At 44.9% G+C, this 17905-nt stretch overlaps 1 protein-coding gene across 1 annotated transcript in view; it reads left to right on the top strand.

Moving 5' to 3' along the window:
- Positions 1-1853: 1853 nt before the first annotated feature.
- The window catches only part of CEP170B (centrosomal protein 170B), a 325448-nt gene continuing 309396 nt past the window's right edge, over positions 1854-17905 (top strand). Inside the window, exon 1 of the mRNA XM_053697256.1 lies at positions 1854-2012. The gene's annotated coding sequence lies outside the window, so the exon portion shown is untranslated. The remainder of the gene's footprint in view (positions 2013-17905) is intronic.

Below are 17905 nucleotides of genomic sequence, written 5' to 3'. Positions count from 1 at the left end.
TGTGAGGGGGTTGAGGATTTATAGGTATGAGGATATATAGGTATGGGGGGACTGTATGTGAGGGGGTTGAGGATATATAGGTATGGGGGGACTGTATGTGAGGGGGTTGAGGATTTATAGGTATGAGGATATATAGGTATGGGGGGGGACTGTATGTGAGGGGGTTGAGGATATATAGGTATGGGGGGACTGTATGTGAGGGGGTTGAGGATTTATAGGTATGAGGATATATAGGTATGGGGGGACTGTATGTGAGGGGGTTGAGGATTTATAGGTATGAGGATATATAGGTATGGGGGGACTGTATGTGAGGGGGTTGAGGATTTATAGGTATGAGGATATATAGGTATGGAGGGCTGTATGTGAGGGGGTTGAGGATATATAGGTATGGGGGGACTGTATGTGAGGGGGTTGAGGATTTATAGGTATGAGGATATATAGGTATATGGGGGGACTGTATGTGAGGGGGTTGAGGATTTATAGGTATGAGGATATATAGGTATGGGGGGACTGTATGTGAGGGGGTTGAGGATTTATAGGTATGAGGATATATAGGTATGGAGGGCTGTATGTGAGGGGGTTGAGGATATATAGGTATGGGGGGACTGTATGTGAGGGGGTTGAGGATTTATAGGTATGAGGATATATAGGTATGGGGGGGACTGTATGTGAGGGGGTTGAGGATATATAGGTATGGGGGGACTGTATGTGAGGGGGTTGAGGATTTATAGGTATGAGGATATATAGGTATGGGGGGACTGTATGTGAGGGGGTTGAGGATTTATAGGTATGAGGATATATAGGTATGGAGGGCTGTATGTGAGGGGGTTGAGGATATATAGGTATGGGGGGACTGTATGTGAGGGGGTTGAGGATTTATAGGTATGAGGATATATAGGTATGGGGGGACTGTATGTGAGGGGGTTGAGGATTTATAGGTATGAGGATATATAGGTATTAGGATATATAGGTATGGAGGGCTGTATGTGAGGGGGTTGAGGATTTATAGGTATGAGGATATATAGGTATGGAGGGCTGTATGTGAGGGGGTTGAGGATATATAGGTATGGGGGGACTGTATGTGAGGGGGTTGAGGATTTATAGGTATGAGGATATATAGGTATGGGGGGACTGTATGTGAGGGGGTTGAGGATTTATAGGTATGAGGATATATAGGTATTAGGATATATAGGTATGGAGGGCTGTATGTGAGGGGGTTGAGGATTTATAGGTATGAGGATATATAGGTATGAGGGGGCTGGCTCAGGTTAGGGGTCCAGGCTGTTACCCAGACCAGAGCTGCACAGGACTCGGTGCGGTCACTGTACCACTAGTAATACACCTAATGAGATGGGAATATTCATTGCATATTATCACGTGTAAGGGTGAGGGGCTGCAGTGCCATCTTTAGGAGCGGGCTTTACTAATTTACCTTCTGAGTGTGCCAATAATCCACCTTAAGAACAGGGGGCGTGTGTGAGGGGCGGAGCTGGTGGGGGGCGGGCAGTTAGAGACGGGGCGGGTGCGGAGGGGCGTGTGCTGTCAGGGCGGAGCGGCTGCTGGGGGGGCGGAGCTGAGCGGGTGCATTGGAGCGGGGCGGAGCTGGTGGGGGGCGGGCAGTTATTTGAGGCGGGGCGTGTGCTGTCAGGGCGGAGCGGCTGCTGTGGGGGGCGGAGCTGAGCGGGTGCAGAGGGGCGGGGCGGAGCTGGTGGGGGGCGGGCAGTTATTAGAGGCGGGGCGGGTGCGGAGGGGCGTGTGCTGTCAGGGCGGAGCGGCTGCTGTGGGGGCGGAGCTGAGCGGGTGCAGAGGGGCGGAGCTGGTGCACGGCAGAAGCAGCAGGAATGTCACCTATCCCGACGGTGCGGGAGGGGGAGGGCACCGCACAGATGATGTCATGAACCTGTCGTGCAAGTGCAGGAGGGTGTCACAGCCAGCGGGGCAGGAGTCTGCGCGTCTTCTTATTACCAGAGCCGGATACCGGGGGATTCCCAGGCTGCACGGAGCCCGAACAGGTATGTGGCCTGCGGAGCGTACCTGGGGGAGGTAGGCCGGGGTCGTCCCCAGACCTGACAGTACAGGGTATCACCTGAGGTAGCCGGTGTACACATCCCCTCCCCCACCCTATCCTCTAGCTGCAGCCGGGGGATTAATGATCATACTGAGCCAAGGACACAGCCTGAGCAGCCGGCCTATGGCAACCATTTGTCCTAGTGCTGGTTATAAAGCCCGGTGATGTGCCTGGCACCTAGTGCTATACTGGCACAGGGATACCTGGTACCTAGAGATAAAGGGGCAGGGGGATACCTGGTACCTAGAGATAAAGGGGCTTAGGGATACCTGGTACCTAGAGATAAAGGGGCTTAGGGATACCTGGTACCTAGAGATAAAGGGGCAGGGGGATACCTGGTACCTAGAGATAAAGGGGCAGGGGGATACCTGGTAGTCTGGTACCCAGGGCAGTAGCGGGCAGAGGGATACCTGGTACCCAGGGCAGTAGCGGGCAGAGGGATACCTGGTACCCAGGGCAGTAGCGGGCAGAGGGATACCTGGTACCCAGGGCAGTAGCGGGCAGAGGGATACCTGGTACCCAGGGCTTTAGCTGCAAAGGGATACCTGGTACCCAGGGCAGTAGCGGGCAGAGGGATACCTGATAGTCTGGTACCCAGGGCTTTAGCGGGCAGAGGGATACCTGGTACCTAGAGATAAAGGGGCAGAGGGATACCTGGTAGTCTGGTACCCAGGGCAGTAGCGGGCAGAGGGATACCTGGTACCCAGGGCAGTAGCGGGCAGAGGGATACCTGGTACCCAGGGCAGTAGCGGGCAGAGGGATACCTGGTACCCAGGGCAGTAGCGGGCAGAGGGATACCTGGTACTCAGGGCAGTAGCGGGCAGAGGGATACCTGGTAGTCTGGTACCCAGGGCTTTAGCTGGCACAGGGATACCTGGTACCTAGAGATAAAGGGGCAGAGGGATACCTGATAGTCTGGTACCCAGGGCAGTAGCGGGCAGAGGGATACCTGGTACCCAGGGCAGTAGCGGGCAGAGGGATACCTGGTACCCAGGGCAGTAGCGGGCAGAGGGATACCTGGTACCCAGGGCAGTAGCGGGCAGAGGGATACCTGGTACCCAGGGCAGTAGCGGGCAGAGGGATACCTGGTACCCAGGGCTTTAGCTGCAAAGGGATACCTGGTACCCAGGGCAGTAGCGGGCAGAGGGATACCTGATAGTCTGGTACCCAGGGCTTTAGCGGGCAGAGGGATACCTGGTACCTAGAGATAAAGGGGCAGAGGGATACCTGGTAGTCTGGTACCCAGGGCAGTAGCGGGCAGAGGGATACCTGGTACCCAGGGCAGTAGCGGGCAGAGGGATACCTGGTACCCAGGGCAGTAGCGGGCAGAGGGATACCTGGTACCCAGGGCTTTAGCTGCAAAGGGATACCTGGTACCCAGGGCAGTAGCGGGCAGAGGGATACCTGATAGTCTGGTACCCAGGGCTGTAGCGGGCAGAGGGATACCTGATAGTCTGGTACCCAGGGCTTTAGCGGGCAGAGGGATACCTGGTACCCAGGGCTGTAGCGGGCAGAGGGATACCTGGTACCCAGGGCAGTAGCGGGCAGAGGGATACCTGATAGTCTGGTACCCAGGGCTTTAGCGGGCAGAGGGATACCTGGTACCCAGGGCTGTAGCGGGCAGAGGGATACCTGGTACCCAGGGCTGTAGCGGGCAGAGGGATACCTGGTAGTCTGATACCCAGGGCTGTAGCAGGCAGAGGGATACCTGGTAGTCTGATACCCAGGGCTGTAGCAGGCAGAGGGATACCTGGTAGTCTGATACCCAGGGCTGTAGCAGGCAGAGGGATAGCTAGCACCTAGAGATTTAAAGAGCATAGAGATAACTAGCACCCAATGTTTATAAATGTCATAAGGATAACCTGCTACTTAAAGCTATACCAGTAGTAGGTGTACCTGACACCCAGGGATATACTGGGCATAGGGATACCTGGCACCCATAGCTATACAGGGGCATAGGGATCCCTGGCACACGGATATATGGGGCATATGGTTACCTGGCACCCAGATAAATATACAGGGAAAAGGGATACCTGGCACCCAGTGATACTAGGGATATAGGTGTCATATATAGATACTTGGATCATATGGATACCTGACATATAGGTATAGTGAGCCCTGGGTTACCTGACATATAGTTATAGCGAGCGTTGGGATACCTGACATATAGGTATAGGGAGCGCTGGGATACCTGACATATAGGTATAGGGAGCGCTGGGATACCTGACATATAGGTATAGTGAGCCCTGGGTTACCTGACATATAGGTATAGTGAGCCCTGGGTTACCTGACATATAGGTATAGTGAGCCCTGGGTTACCTGACATATAGGTATAGCGAGCGTTTGGATACCTGACATATAGGTATAGCGAGCGTTTGGATACCTGACATATAGGTATAGGGAGCGCTGGGATACCTGACATATAGGTATAGGGAGCGCTGGGATACCTGACATATAGGTATAGTGAGCCCTGGGTTACCTGACATATAGGTATAGTGAGCCCTGGGTTACCTGACATATAGGTATAGTGAGCCCTGGGTTACCTGACATATAGGTATAGTGAGCCCTGGGTTACCTGACATATAGGTATAGTGAGCCCTGGGTTACCTGACATATAGGTATAGTGAGCCCTGGGTTACCTGACATATAGGTATAGTGAGCCCTGGGTTACCTGACATATAGGTATAGTGAGCCCTGGGTTACCTGACATATAGGTATAGTGAGCCCTGGGTTACCTGACATATAGGTATAGTGAGCCCTGGGTTACCTGACATATAGGTATAGTGAGCCCTGGGTTACCTGACATATAGGTATAGTGAGCCCTGGGTTACCTGACATATAGGTATAGTGAGCCCTGGGTTACCTGACATATAGGTATAGTGAGCCCTGGGTTACCTGACATATAGGTATAGTGAGCCCTGGGTTACCTGACATATAGGTATAGCGAGCGTTGGGATACCTGACATATAGGTATAGCGAGCGTTGGGATACCTGACATATAGGTATAGCGAGCGTTGGGATACCTGACATATAGGTATAGCGAGCGTTGGGATACCTGACATATAGGTATAGCGAGCGTTGGGATACCTGACATATAGGTATAGCGAGCGTTGGGATACCTGACATATAGGTATAGTGAGTTCTGGGGTAACTGATATATAGGTATAGTGAGCTCTGGGGTAACTGATATATAGGTATAGTGAGCGCTGAGTTATCTGACATATAGGTATAGCGAGCGCTGGGATACCTGACATATAGGTATAGCATGCTCTGGGGTAACAGATATATAGGTATAGTGAGCGCTGGGATACCTGACATATAGGTATAGCGAGCTCTGGGGTAACTGATATATAGGTATAGTGAGCGCTGGGATACCTGACATATAGGTATAGTGAGTTCTGGGGTAACTGATATATAGGTATAGTGAGCTCTGGGGTAACTGATATATAGGTATAGTGAGCTCTGGGGTAACTGATATATAGGTATAGTGAGCTCTGGGGTAACTGATATATAGGTATAGTGAGCTCTGGGGTAACTGATATATAGGTATAGTGAGCGCTGAGTTATCTGACATATAGGTATAGTGAGCTCTGGCTCTGGGGTGTGACGGACCGCCTGGTACCCCAAATGAGTACCTCCGTTAGAACACTTCCCTTGTCCTGGACATCCCTTTATCCAGAGCAATAGCTCCTAGTATCTCCCTTTGACCGCAGACTAAAGTTATATAGGTGAACAGAACTGAGGCAACACTCAGAGGTCTGAACACAAAAATTAACACTTTATTTAAAAGCAGCACACAGATTTATACACCTGGCATTCCAGAGTCACAGAGCTTCAGGTTACATAGGGAATTGGTTAAACAGTAAAGCAAACATATGAACAATACAGCAAACCTCTAACAATTGTCTATTCACAGGTAAAACAGATTAACATATCAAGTTAATTAACTGGGGAAGAAAGTTTACTCAGACAATCTGATGTTGGGCAGTCTAGTTAACATAATCACACAGGAACACAATCAGTTTACCCAGAAAGACTCCTGAGACACAATTAAGTCCTTTATGCCCACTTGGTTTATAGTTACAATTGCTCCCACAAGGGGCACTCACACCCTGTGCCCATCCTGTATTTATGGCTACAGGGTGACATGGACATAAGACAGAGTTATGAAAGTACATGGGGTGTCCAGCATATAAAATTCCACATTTCCATGCAGTCTCTGGGTATCCTTAAGCACATGTACCTCCTGCCCAAAGAATGTTCCATAACAGGCCCTCAGATCTTGGTGACTCACGTCACATGGGGGTAACTGATATATAGGTATAGTGAACTCTGGAGTAAATGACATATAGGTATAGTGAGCTCTGGAGTAACTGACATATAGTTATAGCGAGCGCTGGGATACCTGGCGTATAGGTATAGCGAGCGCCGGGATACCTGGCGTATAGCGAGCGCCGGGATACCTGGCGTATAGCGAGCGCCGGGATACCTGGCGTATAGCGAGCCCCGGGATACCTGGCGTATAGCGAGCGCCGGGATACCTGGCGTATAGCGAGCGCCGGGATACATGACATATAGGTATAGCGAGTGTTGGGATACCTGACGTATAGCTATAGCGAGCGGCGGGATACCTGACATATAGAGAGCGCTGGTATATCTGACGTATAGCTATAGCGAGCGCTGGGATACCTGACGTATAGGTATATGGGGCACTGGGAGATATTGCTTGGCAGAGAGATTGAAGGCACTGGGATAGATATTAGATACACGGATCCTAGTGATAGATGGAACACACCTGGGGACCCTGAATAAAAGGGTATAGGGTGATATATAGGGAATGGGTCACAGGGATAAATAGCACCCAGGGGCGCTGATGGCATTTGCTGGGACAGACACTGTATAACTGAGGTGCTGGGCTTGGCAGTGTAAGCTGTGGGCCCCCAAGGGGACCGGTAAATCCACCCTGATGTCTGGGCAGCAGCTGCTCCGTCTCTCCAAGCCCGGTCTTGTATCTTCCGCCTACTCCCATCAACACGAGCTCCAGCTCTGCCAGGGATACCTTCCTCATTTATTATTATTAAGGCACCAGTAAATAATAAGTTCTACACCCAGCAATAGAGTCATTGTTATCAAACCACAGTAAAATAAACATCTCCAGTGATCCTGAGCACTGAGCTTTACTGGTTTGGTTTATGTCTGATCAGTAGAACTAGCGATATGTTCCCCGTACACCTCTGCAAGTGGCCGTCGCCCACTGATTCACATAGATGTTTTGTGTCTCGGTTGTTAGGAAAGCTGTAGGATGTTTATTTCATGGGTCTTAGCAGCAGTTGCTTTGTTATATTTGGAACTCTGAAACCGCTTTATAAAAACTCCTGGAATAGATACGGTCACTGCGGCCTCTGAGCTGCTTTGGGATTCGTCACATTCAGATAAAAATATTTCCTCTTATAAACGGGAGACAGAAACCAAACTGTTAACCTGTTAGCTGCCAAACAGCTCTGCCATACATTGCTCTGCAAGGTAGTGTTGCTGGCTCCATTGGTTAAGGGGTTAATTAGGCCGTGTTATTCCCAAGAAATGGTTTTGTGCTAAGTACACTTAAAGGGACATTGTTATAGAAAATCTGCCTGTTCTAATCCTTCACATGAGACTGTTTTTGTACTGTGTGTTTAGCCCGTGGGGAACTGGTTACAGTGCACAGCAGCTTCTGTGTAGGACACAGGCGGTATTTGTTACCTACATGCGTGTAGTGCTGCTAATAGGTGCACTGGTTGTGTTATATGTTGTAGCTTATGTATTTAAAGGGATGGACGCAGACGGTATTTGTTACCTACATGCGTGTAGTGCTGCTAATAGGTGCACTGGTTGTGTTATATGTTGTAGCTTATGCATTTAAAGGGATAGACACAGGCGGTATTTGTTACCTACATGCGTGTAGTGCTGCTAATAGGTGCACTGGTTGTGTTATATGTTGTAGCTTATGTATTTAAAGGGATGGACGCAGACGGTATTTGTTACCTACATGCGTGTAGTGCTGCTAATAGGTGCACCAGTTGTGTTATATGTTGTAGCTTATGCATTTAAAGGGATGGGCACAGACGGTATTTGTTACCTACATGCGTGTAGTGCTGCTAATAGGTGCACTGGTTGTGTTATATGTTGTAGCTTATGCATTTAAAGGGATGGACACAGGCGGTATTTGTTACCTACATGCGTGTAGTGCTGCTAATAGGTGCACTGGTTGTGTTATATGTTGTAGCTTATGCATTTAAAGGGATGGGCACAGACGGTATTTGTTACCTACATGCGTGTAGTGCTGCTAATAGGTGCACTGGTTGTGTTATATGTTGTAGCTTATGTATTTAAAGGGATGGACGCAGACGGTATCTGTTACCTACATGCGTGTAGTGCTGCTAATAGGTGCACCAGTTGTGTTATATGTTGTAGCTTATGCATTTAAAGGGATGGGCACAGACGGTATTTGTTACCTACATGCGTGTAGTGCTGCTAATAGGTGCACTGGTTGTGTTATATGTTGTAGCTTATGCATTTAAAGGGATAGACACAGACGGTATTTGTTACCTACATGCGTGTAGTGCTGCTAATAGGTGCACTGGTTGTGTTATATGTTGTAGCTTATGCATTTAAAGGGATAGACACAGACGGTATTTGTTACCTACATGCGTGTAGTGCTGCTAATAGGTGCACTGGTTGTGTTATATGTTGTAGCTTATGTATTTAAAGGGATAGACACAGACGGTATTTGTTACCTACATGCGTGTAGTGCTGCTAATAGGTGCACTGGTTGTGTTATATGTTGTAGCTTATGCATTTAAAGGGATGGGCACAGACGGTATTTGTTACCTACATGCGTGTAGTGCTGCTAATAGGTGCACTGGTTGTGTTATATGTTGTAGCTTATGCATTTAAAGGGATGGACACAGGCGGTATTTGTTACCTACATGCGTGTAGTGCTGCTAATAGGTGCACTGGTTGTGTTATATGTTGTAGCTTATGCATTTAAAGGGATGGGCACAGACGGTATTTGTTACCTACATGCGTGTAGTTTTGCTAATAGGTGCACTGGTTGTGTTATATGTTGTAGCTTATGTATTTAAAGGGATGGGCACAGACGGTATTTGTTACCTACATGCGTGTAGTGCTGCTAATAGGTGCACTGGTTGTGTTATATGTTGTAGCTTATGCATTTAAAGGGATAGACACAGACGGTATTTGTTACCTACATGCGTGTAGTGCTGCTAATAGGTGCACTGGTTGTGTTATATGTTGTAGCTTATGTATTTAAAGGGATGGGCACAGACGGTATTTGTTACCTACATGCATGTAGTGCTGCTAATAGGTGCACTGGTTGTGTTATATGTTGTAGCTTATGCATTTAAAGGGATGGACACAGGCGGTATTTGTTACCTACATGCGTGTAGTGCTGCTAATAGGTGCACTGGTTGTGTTATATGTTGTAGCTTATGCATTTAAAGGGATAGACACAGACGGTATTTGTTACCTACATGCGTGTAGTGCTGCTAATAGGTGCACTGGTTGTGTTATATGTTGTAGCTTATGTATTTAAAGGGATAGACACAAACGGTATTTGTTACCTACATGCGTGTAGTGCTGCTAATAGGTGCACTGGTTGTGTTATATGTTGTAGCTTATGTATTTAAAGGGATAGACACAGACGGTATTTGTTACCTACATGCGTGTAGTGCTGCTAATAGGTGCACTGGTTGTGTTATATGTTGTAGCTTATGCATTTAAAGGGATAGACACAGACGGTATTTGTTACCTACATGCGTGTAGTGCTGCTAATAGTTGCACTGGTTGTGTTATATGTTGTAGCTTATGCATTTAAAGGGATAGACACAGACGGTATTTGTTACCTACATGCGTGTAGTGCTGCTAATAGGTGCACTGGTTGTGTTATATGTTGTAGCTTATGCATTTAAAGGGATGGACACAGGCGGTATTTGTTACCTACATGCGTGTAGTGCTGCTAATAGGTGCACTGGTTGTGTTATATGTTGTAGCTTATGTATTTAAAGGGATAGACACAGACCGTATTTGTTACCTACATGCGTGTAGTGCTGCTAATAGGTGCACTGGTTGTGTTATATGTTGTAGCTTATGCATTTAAAGGGATGGGCACAGACGGTATTTGTTACCTACATGCGTGTAGTGCTGCTAATAGGTGCACTGGTTGTGTTATATGTTGTAGCTTATGTATTTAAAGGGATAGACACAGACGGTATTTGTTACCTACATGCGTGTAGTGCTGCTAATAGGTGCACTGGTTGTGTTATATGTTGTAGCTTATGCATTTAAAGGGATGGGCACAGACGGTATTTGTTACCTACATGCGTGTAGTGCTGCTAATAGGTGCACTGGTTGTGTTATATGTTGTAGCTTATGCATTTAAAGGGATAGACACAGACGGTATTTGTTACCTACATGCGTGTAGTGCTGCTAATAGGTGCACTGGTTGTGTTATATGTTGTAGCTTATGTATTTAAAGGGATGGACGCAGACGGTATTTGTTACCTACATGCGTGTAGTGCTGCTAATAGGTGCACTGGTTGTGTTATATGTTGTAGCTTATGTATTTAAAGGGATGGGCACAGACGGTATTTGTTACCTACATGTGTGCAGTGCTGCTAATAGGTGCACTGGTTGTGTTATATGTTGTAGCTTATGCATTTAAAGGGATGGGCGCAGACGGTATTTGTTACCTACATGCGTGTAGTGCTGCTAATAGGTGCACTGGTTGTGTTATATGTTGTAGCTTATGCATTTAAAGGGATGGACGCAGACGGTATTTGTTACCTACATGCGTGTAGTTTTGCTAATAGGTGTACTGGTTGTGTTAAATGTTGTAGCTTATGCATTTAAAGGGATGGACACAGACGGTATTTGTTACCTACATGCGTGTAGTGCTGCTAATAGGTGCACTGGTTGTGTTATATGTTGTAGCTTATGCATTTAAAGGGATAGACACAGATGGTATTTGTTACCTACATGCGTGTAGTGCTGCTAATAGGTGCACTGGTTGTGTTATATGTTGTAGCTTATGCATTTAAAGGGATGGACACAGACGGTATTTGTTACCTACATGCGTGTAGTGCTGCTAATAGGTGCACTGGTTGTGTTATATGTTGTAGCTTATGCATTTAAAGGGATAGACACAGATGGTATTTGTTACCTACATGCGTGTAGTGCTGCTAATAGGTGCACTGGTTGTGTTATATGTTGTAGCTTATGCATTTAAAGGGATGGGCACAGACGGTATTTGTTACCTACATGCGTGTAGTGCTGCTAATAGGTGCACTGGTTGTGTTATATGTTGTAGCTTATGCATTTAAAGGGATAGACACAGACGGTATTTGTTACCTACATGCGTGTAGTGCTGCTAATAGGTGCACTGGTTGTGTTATATGTTGTAGCTTATGTATTTAAAGGGCTGGGCACAGACGGTATTTGTTACCTACATGCATGTAGTGCTGCTAATAGGTGCACTGGTTGTGTTATATGTTGTAGCTTATGCATTTAAAGGGATAGACACAGGCGGTATTTGTTACCTACATGCGTGTAGTGCTGCTAATAGGTGCACTGGTTGTGTTATATGTTGTAGCTTATGCATTTAAAGGGATGGACACAGGCGGTATTTGTTACCTACATGCGTGTAGTGCTGCTAATAGGTGCACTGGTTGTGTTATATGTTGTAGCTTATGCATTTAAAGGGATGGGCACAGACGGTATTTGTTACCTACATGCGTGTAGTGCTGCTAATAGGTGCACTGGTTGTGTTATATGTTGTAGCTTATGCATTTAAAGGGATAGACACAGACGGTATTTGTTACCTACATGCGTGTAGTGCTGCTAATAGGTGCACTGGTTGTGTTATATGTTGTAGCTTATGTATTTAAAGGGCTGGGCACAGACGGTATTTGTTACCTACATGCGTGTAGTGCTGCTAATAGGTGCACTGGTTGTGTTATATGTTGTAGCTTATGCATTTAAAGGGATAGACACAGGCGGTATTTGTTACCTACATGCGTGTAGTGCTGCTAATAGGTGCACTGGTTGTGTTATATGTTGTAGCTTATGCATTTAAAGGGATAGACACAGGCGGTATTTGTTACCTACATGCGTGTAGTGCTGCTAATAGGTGCACTGGTTGTGTTATATGTTGTAGCTTATGCATTTAAAGGGATGGACACAGGCGGTATTTGTTACCTACATGCGTGTAGTTTTGCTAATAGGTGCACTGGTTGTGTTATATGTTGTAGCTTATGTATTTAAAGGGATGGACACAGACGGTATTTGTTACCTACATGCGTGTAGTGCTGCTAATAGGTGCACTGGTTGTGTTATATGTTGTAGCTTATGCATTTAAAGGGATGGACACAGACGGTATTTGTTACCTACATGCGTGTAGTGCTGCTAATAGGTGCACTGGTTGTGTTATATGTTGTAGCTTATGCATTTAAAGGGATAGACACAGACGGTATTTGTTACCTACATGCGTGTAGTGCTGCTAATAGGTGCACTGGTTGTGTTATATGTTGTAGCTTATGTATTTAAAGGGATGGACACAGACGGTATTTGTTACCTACATGCGTGTAGTGCTGCTAATAGGTGCACTGGTTGTGTTATATGTTGTAGCTTATGCATTTAAAGGGATGGGCACAGACGGTATTTGTTACCTACATGCGTGTAGTGCTGCTAATAGGTGCACTGGTTGTGTTATATGTTGTAGCTTATGCATTTAAAGGGATGGGCACAGACGGTATTTGTTACCTACATGCGTGTAGTTTTGCTAATAGGTGCACTGGTTGTGTTATATGTTGTAGCTTATGCATTTAAAGGGATAGACACAGACGGTATTTGTTACCTACATGCGTGTAGTGCTGCTAATAGGTGCACTGGTTGTGTTATATGTTGTAGCTTATGTATTTAAAGGGATGGACACAGACGGTATTTGTTACCTACATGCGTGTAGTGCTGCTAATAGGTGCACTGGTTGTGTTATATGTTGTAGCTTATGCATTTAAAGGGATGGACACAGGCGGTATTTGTTACCTACATGCGTGTAGTGCTGCTAATAGGTGCACTGGTTGTGTTATATGTTGTAGCTTATGCATTTAAAGGGATGGACACAGACGGTATTTGTTACCTACATGCATGTAGTGCTGCTAATAGGTGCACTGGTTGTGTTATATGTTGTAGCTTATGCATTTAAAGGGATGGACACAGGCGGTATTTGTTACCTACATGCGTGTAGTGCTGCTAATAGGTGCACTGGTTGTGTTATATGTTGTAGCTTATGTATTTAAAGGGATGGGCACAGACGGTATTTGTTACCTACATGCGTGTAGTGCTGCTAATAGGTGCACTGGTTGTGTTATATGTTGTAGCTTATGTATTTAAAGGGATGGGCACAGACGGTATTTGTTACCTACATGCGTGTAGTGCTGCTAATAGGTGCACTGGTTGTGTTATATGTTGTAGCTTATGCATTTAAAGGGATAGACACAGACGGTATTTGTTACCTACATGCGTGTAGTGCTGCTAATAGGTGCACTGGTTGTGTTATATGTTGTAGCTTATGTATTTAAAGGGATGGGCACAGACGGTATTTGTTACCTACATGCGTGTAGTGCTGCTAATAGGTGCACTGGTTGTGTTATATGTTGTAGCTTATGCATTTAAAGGGATAGACACAGACGGTATTTGTTACCTACATGCGTGTAGTGCTGCTAATAGGTGCACTGGTTGTGTTATATGTTGTAGCTTATGTATTTAAAGGGATGGGCACAGACGGTATTTGTTACCTACATGCGTGTAGTGCTGCTAATAGGTGCACTGGTTGTGTTATATGTTGTAGCTTATGCATTTAAAGGGATAGACACAGGCGGTATTTGTTACCTACATGCGTGTAGTGCTGCTAATAGGTGCACTGGTTGTGTTATATGTTGTAGCTTATGCATTTAAAGGGATAGACACAGGCGGTATTTGTTACCTACATGCGTGTAGTGCTGCTAATAGGTGCACTGGTTGTGTTATATGTTGTAGCTTATGCATTTAAAGGATAGACACAGGCGGTATTTGTTACCTACATGCGTGTAGTGCTGCTAATAGGTGCACTGGTTGTGTTATATGTTGTAGCTTATGCATTTAAAGGGATAGACACAGGCGGTATTTGTTACCTACATGCGTGTAGTGCTGCTAATAGGTGCACTGGTTGTGTTATATGTTGTAGCTTATGTATTTAAAGGGATGGACACAGACGGTATTTGTTACCTACATGCGTGTAGTGCTGCTAATAGGTGCACTGGTTGTGTTATATGTTGTAGCTTATGTATTTAAAGGGATGGGCACAGACGGTATTTGTTACCTACATGCATGTAGTGCTGCTAATAGGTGCACTGGTTGTGTTATATGTTGTAGCTTATGCATTTAAAGGGATGGACACAGACGGTATTTGTTACCTACATGCGTGTAGTGCTGCTAATAGGTGCACTGGTTGTGTTATATGTTGTAGCTTATGCATTTAAAGGGATAGACACAGACCGTATTTGTTACCTACATGCGTGTAGTGCTGCTAATAGGTGCACTGGTTGTGTTATATGTTGTAGCTTATGCATTTAAAGGGATAGACACAGACGGTATTTGTTACCTACATGCGTGTAGTGCTGCTAATAGGTGCACTGGTTGTGTTATATGTTGTAGCTTATGCATTTAAAGGGATGGGCACAGACGGTATTTGTTACCTACATGCGTGTAGTGCTGCTAATAGGTGCACTGGTTGTGTTATATGTTGTAGCTTATGCATTTAAAGGGATGGGCACAGACGGTATTTGTTACCTACATGCGTGTAGTGCTGCTAATAGGTGCACTGGTTGTGTTATATGTTGTAGCTTATGCATTTAAAGGGATAGACACAGGCGGTATTTGTTACCTACATGCGTGTAGTGCTGCTAATAGGTGCACTGGTTGTGTTATATGTTGTAGCTTATGCATTTAAAGGGATAGACACAGGCGGTATTTGTTACCTACATGCGTGTAGTGCTGCTAATAGGTGCACTGGTTGTGTTATATGTTGTAGCTTATGTATTTAAAGGATAGGAAAGTCCAAATTAAACTTGTGTGATTCAGATAGAGCCGGTCATTTTAAGACACTTTTAAATTCACTTCTGTCTTCAAATGTGCTTTATTCTCCTAGTATCCTTTTGACTGGTGCCTGCACACATTTGTCTATTGTGATTGGCTAACTAGATGTGTTCAGCTAGATTCCAGTAGTGCATTACTGTAGCTGTAGCGTATGCATTTAACTCCTATTGTTACGTGTTGTAGCTGTAGCGTATGCATTTAACTCTTAGAGCGTTACGTGTTGTAGCTGTAGCGTATGCATTTAACTCCTATTGTTACGTGATGTAGCTTTAGCGTATGCATTTAACTCTTAGAGCGTTACGTGTTGTAGCTGTAGCATATGCATTTAACTCCTATTGTTACGTGATGTAGCTTTAGCGTATGCATTTAACTCTTAGAGCGTTACGTGTTGTAGCTGTAGCGTATGCATTTAACGCCTAGTGTTACGTATTGTAGCTTTAGCGTATGCATTTAATTCTTAGAGCGTTACGTGTTGTAGTTTAAGCGTATGCATTTAACTCCTAGTGTTACGCGTTGTAGTTTAAGCGTATGCATTTAACTCCTAGTGTTACGCGTTGTAGTTTAAGCGTATGCATTTAACTCCTAGTGTTACGCGTTGTAGCTGTAGCGTATGCATTTAACTCCTAGTGTTACGGGTTGTAGCTGTAGCGTATGCATTTAACTCCTAGTGTTACGGGTTGTAGCTTTAGCGTATGCATTTAACTCCTAGTGTTACGCGTTGTAGCTTTAGCGTATGCATTTAACTCCTAGTGTTACGCGTTGTAGCTTTAGCGTATGCATTTAACTCCTAGTGTTACGCGTTGTAGCTTTAGCGTATGCATTTAACTCCTAGTGTTACGCGTTGTAGCTTTAGCGTATGCATTTAACTCCTAGTGTTACGCGTTGTAGCTTTAGCGTATGCATTTAACTCCTAGTGTTACGGGTTGTAGCTTTAGCGTATGCATTTAACTCCTAGTGTTACGGGTTGTAGCTTTAGCGTATGCATTTAACTCCTAGTGTTACGGGTTGTAGCTTTAGCGTATGCATTTAACTCCTAGTGTTACGGGTTGTAGCTTTAGCGTATGCATTTAACCCAGTGCACTTGTTAAAAGGGACATTAAACTCCCTTTTGTGTAGAAAAAAGAAGCTTGTCTCACGCTCCCTAGGGAGGCCAGAAAGCACAAGGAAGAGATGTTTTAATTTCCCTATAAAGGATAATAAAACCCAATTTTTTTTCTTTCAGGATTCAGACAGAACATACAATTTTAAACAACTTTCCAATTTGCTTCTGTTATCAATTTTTCTTTGTTTTCTTGTTATTCTTTGTTGAAAAGCAGTAAAGAATGCTTAGGAGTGCAGCAGTTTTGAAACAATGTTATACATTAGCAAGAGCACTAGATGGCAGCAGTTTTATAATAATGTTATACATTAGCAAGAGCACTATATGGCAGCAGTTTTATAACAATGTTATACATTAGCAGGAGCACTAGATGGCAGCAGTTTTATAATAATGTTATACATTAGCAGGAGCACTAGATGGCAGCAGTTTTATAACAATGTTATACATTAGCAGGAGCACTAGATGGCAGCAGTTTTATAACATTGTTATACATTAGCAAGAGCACTAGATGGCAGCAGTTTTATAATAATGTTATACATTAGCAGGAGCACTAGATGGCAGCAGTTTTATAATAATGTTATACATTAGCAGGAGCACTAGATGGCAGCAGTTTTATAATAATGTTATACATTAGCAAGAGCACTAGATGGCAGCAGTTTTATAATAATGTTATACATTAGCAAGAGCACTAGATGGCAGCAGTTTTATAATAATGTTATACATTAGCAAGAGCACTAGATGGCAGCACTATTTCCTGTCATGTAGTGCTTCAGGCATGTGCATCATTTTAATGCTCAGTTCTTTTAAAGGGTTAAACAAATGTGATCTGAATTGACAGTGGTGTAATGTGCCAGTAATTAACACATGAAACGGTTACACTAGTAGGGAGGGCGGTGATTGGACCCATTCGCTTATAGGGGCAACTCTCACAGAAAAGGCAGTTCAGTACAGAAATATCATATTTTATAAAACAAACGCCCCCCCTCAATGCAATACATTTTGTAACAGCCGGTTTTAGATAAAACAGAGAAAATGCCTATTGTGTCCCTTTTAATTCTCACTTTCATGACCCTTTTTTCCCCTTTAGTTAAAGGGACATATGTCTGATTAAACTTGATTCAGACAGAGCAGAAACTTTTTTAATTTAAAATAGACAAACTCCACCCACTATTGGCCCTAATTGGAGGAGCCAATCTGGGGTTTAGTTTAGACAACAAGGCTAACGACTGTCATTATGTTGGTATAATGTGCGTTGCTTTGTAGTTACCTGGTAAAGACAAATAGGGACATGCATGTAGCAGGGTTAGCCTTGATAAGTCATTCACTGCATTTCAAGTTCTGCGAATTAGAAATTGCTTAATTACAGGAAAAGAGGGCAAAATAATACAAAATTATTCCTTACACAACTAAACATCTCATGGTCTTGTTTGCGTGATTAGACTGCACCAGCAGAGTGTGGTGATGTGGTGTGCGCTACTTCAGTCTGATCCGTACGTGACGCAGGTCTCTTGCTATTACACAAACAATGTCTCTTCTCAAGTGTACTGTAT

Source organism: Bombina bombina, chromosome 1 (assembly GCF_027579735.1).
Source record: "Bombina bombina isolate aBomBom1 chromosome 1, aBomBom1.pri, whole genome shotgun sequence".
Taxonomy (NCBI): Eukaryota; Metazoa; Chordata; class Amphibia; order Anura; family Bombinatoridae; genus Bombina; species Bombina bombina.
This window is presented reverse-complemented; position numbering and strand designations above follow the sequence as displayed.